The sequence below is a fragment of the Jaculus jaculus genome, chromosome 12 (genome assembly GCF_020740685.1).
Source record: "Jaculus jaculus isolate mJacJac1 chromosome 12, mJacJac1.mat.Y.cur, whole genome shotgun sequence".
Lineage (NCBI taxonomy): Eukaryota > Metazoa > Chordata > Mammalia > Rodentia > Dipodidae > Jaculus > Jaculus jaculus.
The window spans coordinates 95622608-95637617 of record NC_059113.1 but is presented as its reverse complement, the minus strand read 5'-3'; the positions used below and the strand labels follow the sequence as shown (position 1 = coordinate 95637617).

At 45.3% G+C, this 15010-nt stretch overlaps 1 protein-coding gene across 4 annotated transcripts in view; it reads left to right on the top strand.

The window, feature by feature from the left end:
- The window catches only part of Nr3c2 (nuclear receptor subfamily 3 group C member 2), a 397495-nt gene that overhangs the window by 358952 nt on the left and 23533 nt on the right, over positions 1-15010 (top strand). The gene's annotated exons all lie outside the window — the stretch shown is intronic.

Genomic DNA, 15010 nt, shown 5'->3' with positions numbered 1-15010 from the left:
TAGAAGTCATCTTTCTTGTTCTGTATAAACACAGAAAGTGGACTCTGAGCTTGTTTCTGATTTAATCAATCAGGGATACGGTGGAAGTGTCAGCAGTTTCTACAAAATATTGACTGGGATAACATGCTTTGGGTGTTATTTAAGTGTGTTTCTTATTTCATTTCACAAGTAGTTTGCTCGGTTCTGGCTCCAAGAATGATGTTTGTGGTCATGCTAAGCTAGTTCTTTATATGTGTAAGATTTCTATACAGTTTTTTTTTTTCCAGAGACCATATTGCCAGGCTTGGACTGAATGATTTTTAATGATGTTGTTTTTCTCTGTGAAAGAAAATGTCGAAAGGCTCAGTGTCCAAGCTTACAATACCATTCCTCCTGAAAAGATTGGATTTATCCAGTGCAGTGTCAACTTTCATTTTTATTTTTATTTATTTATTTGAGAGAGAGAGAAAATGGGTGTACCAGGACCTCTAGCCACTGCAAACAAAATCCAGACACAGGTGCCACATTGTGCATCTGGTTTTACATGAGCACCGGGGAATCAAACCCGGGGTCCTTGGGCTTTGCAGGCAAGTGGTCTCTCCAGCCCCATCTTGCTATGTTGCTGGCAGTGTAGGATGGATTTATAGAAGAATGTCACTTTCTGGTGTTTTACACCGAGGCCCTTGCATGTCATTGACCTCGGCTTTCTCTGACCTTTCTTATAAGTGGCACGTTGTCCTCACAATGAGCTCAGTAATTAGCAGCTTTGCTAATTATCAGGGATTTAAAGTGTATCACTTAGTAGAATTTTGGGGGAATCTGGAATGGTGGTAAGCAAGGTCCTGGGAGCACAGCCAGCACCCTCCATGACTCACCTTGAAGGAAATGCAGAGGTCTAGAACCTGGTTCCTTCGAGTGTGATATCAAGGCCACACATCACTGATGTGAGGCCATCTGTACTTGCTCCAGTGACCTCATTGGAAGACCTTCTTAGTAGAAGTTAGAGTCTTGTGGTTCATTGTCAATGAATTCTCTTCTTGTCCAGGAAAAGCAAAAAACAAGAGCAGTATCAAAATTAATAGGTAGCTAATTATTATGTCATAGCACAGGGTGAGAAACGTGAGAATAAGTGACCCACCTTAGAGCAGGTTTCAGGTCCTAAAACCCACCCCAGAAGCTAAGCTTGTCTTTCCATAGCTTTTCAGCACAATGGGAGCACTAAGAGGTCATACCTAGGGGTCCATGACTCAAAAACCTCATCCAGTGTTTAGAGCCACTGCAAGACAGAAACGCTTTGGGATAGCATAATGTCTATGCCATGGCATGCTGATTTTCTTTAAAAATGTCTCAAAGTAAGTTAGTGTCTTGTAGGGTTTTAATATTGATATATAATGAAAAGGACAACTTTCAGGTACATAGGTTAAATCTTGACATAATGTATGATATATTCATGAACCTAACCACGATGGAGGTAGTGAGTATATACAAACCCCAAGTTTCCTTCCGGTTTTCTCCCAGCATTCCTCCTTCCTTCTGGCCCTTTCTCTGTATTGCTTTCTGTCAGCATCCCCTTAGTGTGCATTTTCTAGTGTTTCATATAAAAGATGTCATGCACGCCTTTAATCCCAGCCGTCGGGAGGCAGAGGTAGGAGGATCGCCATGAGTTCGAGGCCATCCTGAGACTACATAGTGAATTCCAGGTCAGCCTGGGCCTGAGTGAGACCCTACCTCAGAAAAAGATACAAATAAAGAAATGGTGTCCTGTAGGAACTTCATTCCCATCACTAGCCATGATTATGCAGACATTCATCTGGGCTGTTGTGTGAACTCTGTGGTTCTGTTTTTCTGGGGTGTTTTCTGAGCAGTATCCTGTCATATGGATATTCCAAAACTTATTCATGCTCTTGACTTTTGATGGACATTTGACTCTTTTCCAGCTTGAAGAATTCTGTATAAATCTATGCTGAGCAGTTATGGCACAAGTCTTCATCCAGGCAAATGTATATTTTATCTTTTCTTGGGTAAATACCAAGTTATGGAATTCCTGGTTAGCATTATAGATATGTTTTCATTTTTAAAAAAAAGAAAAGCCAAAATGTTTCCTGAAGTGGTTTCAGAGATTTACATTCTCATTAAAAAAAAAAAAATCTGAGCGTTTAGATTGTTCCGTACCCTAGCTGATAACACTTGGCATATTATTGTTTAGTGTACTGGCGTCTCACTGTGGTTCCTTTTTCTATGTTTTATTGTTTATGTGTGTGTGTGAGAGAGAGAGATGTGTGCGTTTGAGTGTGTGCACACCACAGTGTGCATAATGGAAGCCAGAGGACAACCTTGGCCTTTATCTCCTCTCCTTCCACTTCTTTTTTTTTTTTTAATTTTTTTTTAATTATTTATTTATTTATTTATTTATTTGAGAGCGACAGACACAGAGAGAAAGACAGGTAGAGGGAGAGAGAGGGAATGGGCGCGCCAGGGCTTCCAGCCTCTGCAAACGAACTCCAGATGCATGTGCCCCCGTGTGCATCTGGCTAACGTGGGACCTGGGGAACCGAGCCTCGAACCGGGGTCCTTAGGCTTCACAGGCAAGCGCTTAACCGCTAAGCCATCTCTCCAGCCCTCCTTCCACTTCTTAAGACAGAGTCTCTCTCTTCTGCTGCTTTCGAGCTCTGGGATCCGCTGCTGTCAGTGCGTAGGGATCACAGGTACAAGTACCACTTTGCATCTGGCTTTAAGGTGGGTGCTGAGGAGTCAAAGTTAAAGGCAAGCAAGTGCCTTTGACTGCTAAGCCATCTCCCTGTCGACTCAGGGTGCTGGGCGTCTCATCATGGGTTGGTTTACCAACTTTATGTCCTTGTCAGTGACGTGTCTGTTCAACTCTTGATCCTTTCCTTTAAATGCTACTGTTTACTGATTGTTATGTTTTGTGAGCTCTTTAGATAGGCTAAACATACATGTTTTATTAGATATATGACTTGTAATTCTCTTGTAGTCTGTGGCTATTCCTTGTCTTCTCTTAAAAATGTGAAGAGCAGAAAAAAAATGTGAAGAGCGGGAGTTTTGTTGTTGGGGTGTGTGTGTGTGTGTGTGTGTGTGTGTGTGTGTGTCCATGCCAGGGCCTCTGGTTTCTGCACATCCAGGTTTATGTGGCTGGGGAATTGAACCACAGACTGGCAGGCCCTTCAGGCCAGCACTTTTAACCACTGAGCTGTCTCCCCGGCAGCCCCCGTGGGGGTGTTTATCCTTTTAGTGACTATGTTAGCTTAACATGACTAGAACAAATGCTTGAGATCATCAACTTACAAGAGAGAGGATTTATTTTGTCTCAAATGTTTCAGGGGTTTCAGTCCATGTCTGGTGGCCCCACTGTTCTGGCATTTGTGATAAAGGTGTCATGGCAGAAGCATGTGGCAAAGCCAGACCATTGGCTTTGTGGGGAGCCAGGCAGCAAAGAGAGAAAGGAGAGCCCAGGCTTCCACACCCCCCTCTAACTGCACACCCTCAATCCGCTCAACACCCCCCCACCAGGCCCCACCGCCCACTCCCTCCAGGGGCCATGACTGAGCCTCCAACATGTGGACTTTCGGTAACATCTTTTTAAAAATACTTTATTTATTTCTTTGCAAGCAGAGAGATATAGACAGACAGACAGACAGAGGGAGAGAGCAAGAGTGAGCCTGTGGGTGTGCCAAGGCTTCCAGCCACTGCAAACTGCAGGTGCATGTGCCACTGTAAAGCCGGCTTACATGGGACCCAATCCAACCAGGGTCCCTAGGCTTTGAAGCCAAGTGCTTTAACCACAGAGCCATCTCTCTAGCCCTTTTGGTGGCATCCTTTATTTATTTATTTTTTTAAATTTAATTGTGTGTGAGAGAAAGAGAGAGGAAAAGTCAGAGAAAGATGAGCATACCAGGGCCTCCAGCCACTGCAAACAAACTCCAGGCACACGTGCCACGTTGTGTGTCTGTCTTAGGTGGACTCTGGGGACTTGACCCTGGGTCCTTGGGTTTTACAGGCAAGTGCTTAACCACTAAGCAATATCTCTAGCCTCTGGTGACATCTTTGATGAAAACCATACCAGGAGAGGCCAGTTATAATGGTCGTCATTACCAGCCATGTTGTTAGTGATGGTAGCTCAGAAGTTCTGTGTAAGTCAATGCCATGAAGCCATTCATGTGCCCTGTGTCTTAAATACCACTTTCTCAGGTTTGCTGAGCAAGCATTGCTTGTTGTTTCAAATGGAATAGTGAATTCAGTCCATGTTACTGTACCTGGATAGCAGAGCACACTTTTAAAGAATCATTTCAATCCTGGTATCTTTATCTTAAAGTACCAAAAATGTTTGATCTTAAATATGTCCTAACAGAATCATCTTGAATGCTGTATATTCCGATTATGGACAGAACACTGAAAGCACACTATATAACTCTAAAGAGACCTTTCTGGATTCACACTTACTCAGCCTCAGGAATGCCAAATGCATTTTCATTAGAGTAAATCAGTTCATCTACATGGTAGAGTGTTTTTCAAGGGAACAAAAAGTTATACCACACATAAGCTCAGTACTTAGAGCTGAGTTCTGGTCGCTTAGTTTCTAAGCCTCACACACTTAAGGATCATTTGAATGTCGTTCACAATTCTGGTTAAAAAGCACGTGTGGAGGATGCCGGCTCCCGTGACACACGTACAAGGCCCCCAGGATGCACGTGACTTTCTCGCACATGGCGCACACATGTGTTGGTAGAACCGTGCCAAGGTGGGTGAAACATTTGCTGAGAAAGCATTTTGACAGTTAGTTGAGTAGTGGGTCTACGGCTTCCATAAATCATAACCCCTCCAAAATCAATCGTTCCCCAAAAATGTTTCAAAGAGCACAGCTGGGAAGACCGTGGGAACACCCCCGGGAAGGGTGGGTGTATTTTCCATCATTGATGTTTGGTTAGAATATATGTAAAACACAGATACGTCATTCTACAGAAAGAACTGATAATTTTTTTGTTTTGTTTTGTTTTTCAAGGTAGGATCTCACTCTGGCCCAGGCTGACCTGGAATTCACTATGGAGTCTCAGGGTGGCCTTGAACTCATAGTGATCCTCCTACCTCTGCCTCCCAAGTGCTGGGATTAAAGGTGTACACCACCATGTCTGGCTAGTCTTCCTTCTTTCCTTCCTTCCTTCCTCCCTCCCTCCCTCCCTTCCTTTTTCTTTCTTTCTTTATTTATTTTGGTCTTTTGAGGTTGGGTCTCACTCTAGCCCAGGCTGATCTGGAATTCATTATGTAGTCTAAGGGTGGCTTCGAACTCACAGCGATCTTTTTACCTCTTCCTCCCAAGTGCTGGGATCAAAAGTGTGCACCACCACACATGGCTTGATAACCATTTTAAACCATCACTAAGAATAGCAATTGATTTCCTATGGGTATAAGAGTTTACTGAATTCATTTCTAATCTGTACTCATTCTCAGAGATCAAGAACTATTTGTGTTCTTGTCTGTATGTAAAATGGGCAACATCATAGATAATATGAGGCCGGGCATAGTGGCACACACCTTTACTCCCAGCACTCGGGAGGCAGAGGTGGGAGGATCACCATCACCGTGAGTTCAAGGCCACCCTGAGACTACAGAGTGAATTTCAGGTCAGCCTGGACCAAAGTGAGGCCCTACCTCAAAAAACAAAAAAAAAACCCAAAAACAAATATGTGTGTGTGTGTGTGTATGTGTGTGTATGTGTGTATGTATGTGTATATATATATATATGTTAGTAGTATCTCTGGAGGCAAATGTCCCATTGTCTATTTAGTATTACAATAATGAAAATTTTATTTTGACATATACAAGTGGATGGCTCGCAGCCAGCGCTTGAGTGGCTTCAGTTCTACAGAGGAGTGGCAATATCATGAGAGGCAGAAAGTCACTGGGTGCCACAAGGCATCACTTGGGCCATGGAACATGCGTGTTTATACATCCATCACTGCGGGGTACTGGAACCAAAGGGGCACATGTCAGACATGCTGGTCCTGAGGTCCCCCTTGTCTGGTAGAGGAAAATGATCCTGCCATTCAGCAAGCCCCTGCGTGTCAAAAGGTCAAGGCTGTGTACAGGGGAACAAGACCCACAGGCAGGGCAGCAAGGTGTCACCTAGAGGTCAAAGGGCAACATGGCGAGGGCGGTGACCCGGGGTGCATGCTGTGGGGGCAAGCTTGTTGGCAGCCATTCTGTCAGCGAAGTCTTGGAAAGAAGATGTTGGTGCCAGCTCTGCTTGGCAGGGATGTGGAAAACTTCCAAGGGACGTCATTTGTAGAACACAAAGAGGCCCAGAGAATAGCTTGTCGAGGCTGCTGGGCAGCGGGTGGCATAGGGCAACCCCGGAACGCACGGTGAGTGCTCCTGACAGGGACCTGGTGAGGAGGGCTGCTTCTCATCAGCTCGGCTGGCCCTTGGCTTTCCGGGCTGTTTTGGCGACAGAGCCGCATCCAGGAGCGCTGAAGACAGCCACACTGCTCCCGGGCTCCCCAGACTCATTTGGATCTTCCTCAGCATCTTCTGGAATGCATCATTTTTCCCCCTTTTTTAAAATATTTTTTAAATTTTTTTTTAAATTTTTAAAATTTTTATTAGCATTTTCCATGATTATGCAAAAAAAATCCCATGGTAATTCCCTCCCTTCCCACCCCCCACACTTTCCCCTTTGAAATTCCATTCCATTTTTTTTCTCAATTTTTTTTTTAATTTTTATTAACATTTTCCATGATTATAAAATATATCCCGTGATAATTCCCTCCCTCCCCACCACCACACTTTCCCATTTGAAATTCCATTCTCCATCATATTACCTCCCTATTACAATCATTGTAATTACATATATACAATATCAACCTATTAAGTATCCTCCTCCCTTCCTTTCTCTACCCTTTATGTCTCCTTTTTACCTTACTGGCCTCTGCTACTAAGTATTTTCATTCTCACGCAGAAGCCCAATCATCTGTAGCTAGGACCCACATATGAGAGAGAACATGTGGCTCTTGGCTTTCTGGGCCTGGGTTACCTCACTTAGTATACTCCTTTCCAGGTCCATCCATTTTTCTGCAAATTTCATAACTTCATTTTTCTTTACCGCTGAGTAGAACTCCATTGTATAAATGTGCCACCAGCCTAAATGTCCCTCAACTGATGAGTGGATAATGAAGATGTGCCACCCATTCTTTTAAAAATATTTTTATTTATTTGCATGCAGAGAGAGGAAGAGAGATACATGGAGGGAGGGAGGGAGGGAAGGAGATACAGAGAGAAAATGGGCACGTCAGAGCCTCTAGCTACTGCAAATGAATTCCAGATGCATGTGACACTTCACACACTTAGCTCTCTGAGGGTACTGGGGAATTGAACTCGTTCACTAGGTTTTGCAGACAAGTGCTTTACCCACTAAGCTGTCTCTCCAGCCCATCTTCCACCTGTGTCTGTTTGAGCCAGAGTCTCTCACGGAGAGACTGTAGCTTGCTGGTTGTCATGAGCCCAGGTGGTTCCCCATCTCTGCTCCTCTTTGCAGGGACTACGTTACAGATGCACGTGGCCACATCCAGATGTTTATGTGGGTTCTAGAGATTCACACTTAGGCAGCCAGACTCCTCCAGCCCTCATGTTAACTGCTAAGCCATCTCTGCAGCCCCACATTACCATTGAGCCATCTCCTTAGCCCCCCAAAGGTAAAATGTCACACTTCTACCCACTTTCGGATGCTGTCAGAGCTAAACGGGCTTTGGTCTGGAGGCAACTGCTTTGAACATGAAACCGGGAGGGAATGTGCCCTTTGGCTGGACAGGTCCCTGTGTGTCTCACAGACCTGTTCCCCAGTGATGGACGAGCAGGCTCTGAAGGTCTGGTCCCAGTATGACTGGTGTCTGTGGCTTCGTGGAGAGCTCTGGACAGTGAGGTGAGGTGGCACTACGTAGCCATCCTGGGAGTTAGCGGGGGTGGGGGGGGGGGGACAGCACGGTGTGACAGGGAAGCCAGTACTGTGGCAGAGACATGTTAGTATCAGGGACACCATACCCCACACTATTAGCACATTATTTTGAGATTCTGGTTGCTCATTTAATTAGTGGTGTCTTTACAACCAGGCAGCGATACTGCTCATTTCCATCATGATTCCACCATCAGTGGTTTTAAGATAGGGGGGTTAAAAATAAAAAAGCCCTACTTTAAGTGCGGCTCTTCACAGCATTGATCCAGGAACTCAGTGTCACACTGGACCTATCTTGGTCTTTCTGGTCAGTTTCTCCTCAGGAAAAGTTCTGAGGCCAAAAGGGGAGCCCGCTGAAAGAAATGTGAGGACCCCAGACAAAACAATTTCATCACCATTCCTCTTGGGAAACTGGCCACCTTCCTTATGCATTCTGACTATGAGTTTCTTCAGTAAAATGTGCGTGAGGGCTGCAGAGATGGCTCACTGCTGAAGGCGCTTGCCTGTGAAGCCAAAGGACCAGATTCACTCTCCAGGACCCACGTAAGCTGGATGCTCAAGGTGGCGCATGCGTCTGAAGTTTGCTTGCAGCAGCTGAAGGCCCTGGTGTGCCCACACTCTCTCTCTATCTGCCTTTCTCTCTCCAAAGTAAAAATAAATGAAATTAATTTTAAAAGCAGGCATAATACTCATCTTATGTGGGCCCTGAGGAGTGAATGAAATATATGAGGCAGCTGCCTGCCCCTAGCACACACTGGACAAGGAAATAAGACTGATCCTATAATTATGGCAAGGTACTCATGCTGGCAATACCACAGGCGACTAGGAGGGAACAAGCCTGCAGCCTCGTTCTCTCTCACTGGGCCCAGCAAGCCTCGCATCTTGTTAGCAGTGTTATTTGCCTGCCTGCCTGCTTTCAGCTGATCATGACTAAGAAGGATTCTAAATAAAGGAAAACTTGTTTGTTCCAGTCAGCCGAGTGAGCAAGCGAGGCCTCACCTCCCCAGGCCCCAGGGAGGGGTAGGACAGAGTCTTTGAAGAACGACTTTTCCTAGAAAGGCAATCTCACAGGTGAAGCTTCCAAGGCCAGTGTAGAACTGATGGGGAGGGTGTTTGTGTCTGTCTAGCTGCTCAGACCATCCCTAGCTATTTTATACTGCCCCCTTTTGAATTCTCCTAGTAGATAAGGATGGGCATTCACACTTCTCCATGTCTGACTTAAGGGTTCAGGTGTGCATTACCCTCAGGTGAGTCTCGTGCCAAAATATGATTATTTTCATTCAAGACTGTTGTTGGGGATATGTCACAGATAATCTTCTTCCTTGTGGGGACAACCCATCCAGCCAGAAGCAGCTTATGGGATGAAAGAGTGTATTTCAGGCTCACAGTTTCAAAGAGCACTTCCATGGTGGCAAGGCAGGGCAGAGGCTGGGCATTACCTTTTGCCACAGCAGCTCGGGAAGCAGGAGCTAACTACAGCCCCAGGGTGTGGGCTCAAACCTCATGGCTGTCCCCCATTTTTTTCTTTGTCATTAAAAACCCCTTTGTTTTCTTTTTCCTCTTCCCCATTAATACAACCTTCTCCAGCAATGATCTTCCTCCCAAATTGCTATGAACTAGGGACTGAGTATGAGACTTAATCAAACACATGAGGCTATGGGACACATGTTACATTCAAACTACCCACAGTATAATTGAAAAACGAAAATGGCATCAAGTATATGTAAAGCCAGGAGTGATGGAGCAGGCCGGTAACTCTAGCATTCAACAGTCCTAGCTTCACAAGTTCTAGGCCAGATTGGGCTGTTTAGCAAGTTGGAGGCCAATCTGGACTAGATAGTAGAACCCTGTCTGGAAAATTCTCTTTAAGCAGAGTATGGTGGCATATGTACTCAGGAGGCAGAGGTAGAAAGAGTGTCATGAATTTGAGGCTACCCTGAGACTACATGAATTCCAGGTCAGCCTGGGCTAGAGCAAGACTCTACTTTGAAAAACCAAGATATATATATATATATATATAAATAAAAATTATATATATGCACACATACATACATACATGCGTATGTATGTATGTATGTATAGGTATATGTATATGTATGTATGTGTATGTATACATATATATATATGTGTGTGTGTGTATATATATAGTATATGTATATACGTATATACGTATATATATGTGTGTGTATGTGTGTGTGTATATATATATGTACATATATATATAAAATCTTTAAATAGGTAAATAAAATGAGCAAATGGTTTGGGATGTTCTGTTGACTTAAGTCTAATGGGTACATATGGAGTTATGATCCTGGGTATGATGTGGAAAGGTCTGTATAGTCCAAGGACTGGTGTATGGTATCTGCTGGTTGCTGAATGGGCAGCTCTTGGAAGAGCGACGACACATGTTCCGTAGGTGATCTCTGCACACGCCAGCCTTCCGAAAGCAACCTCAGCATGGTGGTTGTGTCTCTCACTCCCTGGGGTTTGCCTTCAGCTCATGTTGTGATAAACAATAGAATAAACTGAGTTACTATTGTTCCAATACCAGGGCGGTTTTTAAAAATATTTCATTTATTTGAGAGAGGGGAGAGATATATGAAGAGGCAGATAAAGACAGAGAATAGGCACGTGAGGACCTCTAACCACTGCAGACAAACTCCAGATGCAAGTGCCATCTTGTGCAGCTGATTTACTTATGTACTGGGGAACTGAACCTGGGTCCTTAGGCTGCACAGGCAACTGCCTTAACTGCTAAGCCATCTCTCCAGCCCAAGACACTTTTAATGAGCAAGACATTATATAAGAAAAGACATTTTTAATGCCAAATGTTTCATTCTTGGAACACAGATCTTGCTACCTCAGTTTCACCTTGTAGCCATCTTCTTGGTGGGGGAGGTTTATGGATAGCAGCTTCACTTGAGCTGGAGACTACATGGTTATAAAGACATGAAGCCCAAACAAGAACCCTGTCCTTACCAAGCATGCAGCGTACTGGGGGAGAGAGATGAAAAGGCTGGGATTAAAAGTACAATGTGGGAGGCTAGAGAGATGGCTCAGTGGTTACTAGCACTTGCTTCCAAAGCCTGAGGGCCCAGGTTCAATTCCCCAGTACCCATGTAAAGCCAGATGCACAAAGTGCACATGTCTGGAGTTTGTTTGCAGTGGCAGGAAGCCCTGGTGTGCCCATACACCCCCCCCCCTGCTTCTCTCTGCTTCTCTCTTTCTCTCAACTAAATAAATAATTTTTTAAAACCACAGTGTGGGGGACTGGAGAGATGGCTTAGCAGTTAAGGCACTTGCCTGCAAAGCCAAAGGACCCAGGTTCAATTCCCCAAGACCCACATAAGCCAGACGCACAAGGTGGCACATGTGTCTGGAGTTCATTTGCAGTGGCTGGAAGCCCTGGTGTGCCCATTCTGCCTGTCAGTCAGTCAGTCAGTCAGTCTGTCTGTCTGTCTGTCTCTCTCTCTCTCTCTCTCAAATAAAAGTATTTTTAAAAACAAAAAACACAGTATGGGGCTGGAGAGATGGCTTAACAATTATGGCGCTTGCCTGTGAAGCCTAAGGACCCAGGTTAGATTCTCCATGTCCCATGTGAGCCAGATGCACAAGGGGTAGCATGTGTCTAAGAGTTCATTTGCAGTGGCTAGAGGCCCTGGTGCGCCCATTCTCTCTCTCTCTCTAATAAATAAATAAAAATAAATCTTTTTAAAAAATGAGGCAGACGTGGTAGCGTACGCCTTCAATCCCAGCACTCTAGAGGCATAGGTAGAAGGATCGCCGCATGTTTGAGGCTACCCTGAGACTACATAGTGAATTCCAGGTCAGCCTGGGCTAGAGTGAGACCCTACCTTGGGAAAAAAAAAAAAAAATGTGTGCAGATAAAGGGGCAGAAAGATGGTGAGAACCCTAGGGTGGGTAGGATTAGCCTGAGGCACAATTCGCCCCCACCCCCCAGAGACTGAGGCCTTCAAGGCGCCACATGAATGCCAATAACTTCACCTAGGAGAGCCGTCAGAGGAAAGGGGCAAGGGAGTGGGCATAGAAGAGTATAGCCTTTTTTAAAAAAAAAAAAATTAAAAACAAAACAATGTTGAGGGTGCTACAATACAGACTTTAGGGACTGCTATCATTCCATGGGATTAGGGAAAGGGAAGTGATTGGGGAGAGATGGTGTCATGACATAAAGGAAGGAAGGGGTTGTCTGAAGTGCTGAGGCCCGAAGGTCAAGTTTGAGTTTGCCAAACAGAGGGTCGCAGGGTGACTTTTGGATCCGAGAATTTCCTTGCACATTATGAAGACAGTCATGGGAAGAAGGGAGAGAGAAAAGAGGGGCTGATGAACAGATGCAGAGACCAGGTCAAGGAAAGTCGTGAAGGATTTTAGCCACATCAGCAGGGAATTGAGAGCTGCCGTTCGACACGGTGTGAGCCACCAGTTTGCTTTGAAATTAACTTAAACGAAATGAAATTTAAAATTGAGTTGCCCAGTCCCACTAAAACATCAAAGCTGCATGTGGCTTCATGCTACCCTGTGGCCCCATGGGAAGTTGTCACTGACAAAACTCTCCCAGGTACACTTGAGCTGGTGGCTGTGGCGCTGATGAGGGAGGATAGAATGAGATCAGGGACACAGGACTACATGACCAGGCAGTGTCACCAATGTCAGCTAACACTGACCAGGACAGTCAGGAGGACGGGTTTGGAAGCGGAGAGAGGAGAGAGCAGAGTGAGGTGAGGTCCTGGGATATGGAAGTAGAACTCTGGGCCAGGTAACATCTGCCCTGGGGAGGCAATACCGTGGGAGGAAATTCTTGAGGGGAGGCAACCAACCTTTTGGGGGGGACTTGGAGAATTTGGGTTGCTATTAGGACCTCCCAGATGAATCGTCCTTTGAGTTCTGTGGAAGGCAGGCTGCTAGAGGACTTTTGAGTGGTGACCCCACAAAGTTTGTCACTGAAGCCTGGTTGTCAGTGCAGAGGAGAGACAAAGGGGCTGGAACTGAACCCAGTGGACAGACAGTGGTCAAGAGACCTGCAACAGGAGGGGCCTGGAAAGGACTGGGGAGCTATTGCTAAAGAGAGAAGAGGCAGCAAAGGGGACAAGCCAGAGGATGTCCCCACTGGGCCAGTGATGGCCCAGGGGGCAGAAGCTACAGAAGTTCAGTTAGACCAGTTTAAGAAACACACACACACACACACACACACACACACACACACAAAACTGTCTAGTAGCCATAGCAACCAAGAGGGCTTGTTGAGAAAAGCAGCTCAAATTGGCTTGTGTTTCTGCTCCTGAGCTATCCAGGGGCTATCAGAAGCACAAAGCAGGTAGAAACAGAAGTTAATCAACACACAAGTCAGTGTTGTTCACTAAAGCTTCTCTTAACAAATACAAAAAGAATGAGCCCGGCAATTCTAGGATGAGATGTACAGAGAAGCAAGCAGCTGAATATGTTCAAAGACCCGCAGAGATGAGGTGTTGATTCACTGACGTATGGCCAAGGGACCAGTGGCGTAGCAAACACTTCTTTGCCAACAACTCCAGGACAAAGCTCATTCCACACCTTGGCCGCCCTGTAGGTTTGAACTAGGGAAAGCTTCATGATGCCTTGTCTGCCTGCAGGGGTGTGGGGGGCGCGGGGGCGTGGCCCGTGATGCCACGTCAAAGGCAGCCGGGACTCCGCTCAGCGAGCCCAGGGCTGATCTTCCTCGTCTGCCCTTTCATAGCACATGAGGACGTCAGTAACAGCTAACTTGGGCTGATAATTCCAGAACTCTCACTTCCATCATTGTTTTGTGCTTGGTCTGTGCCCAACTTAATGCAAACTCTGGGTCATTTCCTTGCCTCTTTGGAAAAAAGGCTGACTTGAAACATTGACATGGATCCACTGGCTAACTTTTAGACATTGATTACCACAAACAGGCAGCATCCTAACATGTAGTCTTATGAGAGTTTAGAGATGTAAGGGGAATATTTTTTTTAAGGATTTTTTTTTAATTTATTTATTTGAGAGCAACAGACACAGAGAGAAAGACAGATAGAGGGAGAGAGAGAGAATGGGCGCGCCAGGGCTTCCAGCCTCTACAAACGAACTCCAGACGCGTGCGCCCCCTTGTGCATCTGGCTAATGTGGGACCTGGGGAAACCGAGCCTCGAACCGGGGTCCTTAGGCTTCACAGGCAAGCGCTTAACCGCTAAGCCATCTCTCCAGCCCAGGGGAATATTTTTAATATAGAAAATTTGTCCTTCTCTGTATTTATTTACTTATTCATCTTTCATTTAACTTTCTTTAAATTTTCATTTTATTTATTTAACAGAGAGATAAAAAGAGGCAGATAGAGAGAGAGAATGGGCACACCAGGACCTTCAGTCACTGTAAACAAACTCCAGATGCATGTGCCACCTTGTACGTCCAGCTTACATGGATCCTGGGAAATCAAACTTGGGTCCTTTGGCTTCACAGGCAAGCTCCTTAACCATTAAGCCATCTCTCCAGCCCTTATTCATCTTTTTTTTTTTATTTTTAAATTTTATTTATTTTGGAGAGAGAGAGAATGGGCATGTCAGGGCCTGTAGCCACTGCAAATGAACTTCTGATGCATGTGCCACCTTATGCATTTGGATTACATGGGTACTGAGGACTCAAACCTGAATCTTTGGGTTTCACAGGCAAGTGACATAACCACTATGGCATCTCTCCAGTCCCTTATTCATCTTTTTTTTTTTTTTCCAAGGTAGGGTCTCACTCTAGCCCAGGCTGACCTGGAATTCACTATGGAGTCTCAGGGTGGCCTTGAACTCACGGTAGTCCTCCTACCTCTGCCTCCCCAGTGCTGGGATTAAAGGCATGCGCCACCATGGCCCAGTTCCCTTATTCATCTTTGATGCAGGGTCTCACGGTAGCCCAGACTGACCTGGAATGCACTGTAGCCCCAGGCTAGCCTCAAACTCACAATGCTTCTCATACCTCAACCTCCCAAGTGATGGGACCAAAGCCATGCACCACCATGCTTGGCTTTCACTTAATTTCTAATTTTGTTCAAATACACAGAATCAAATTTACCAT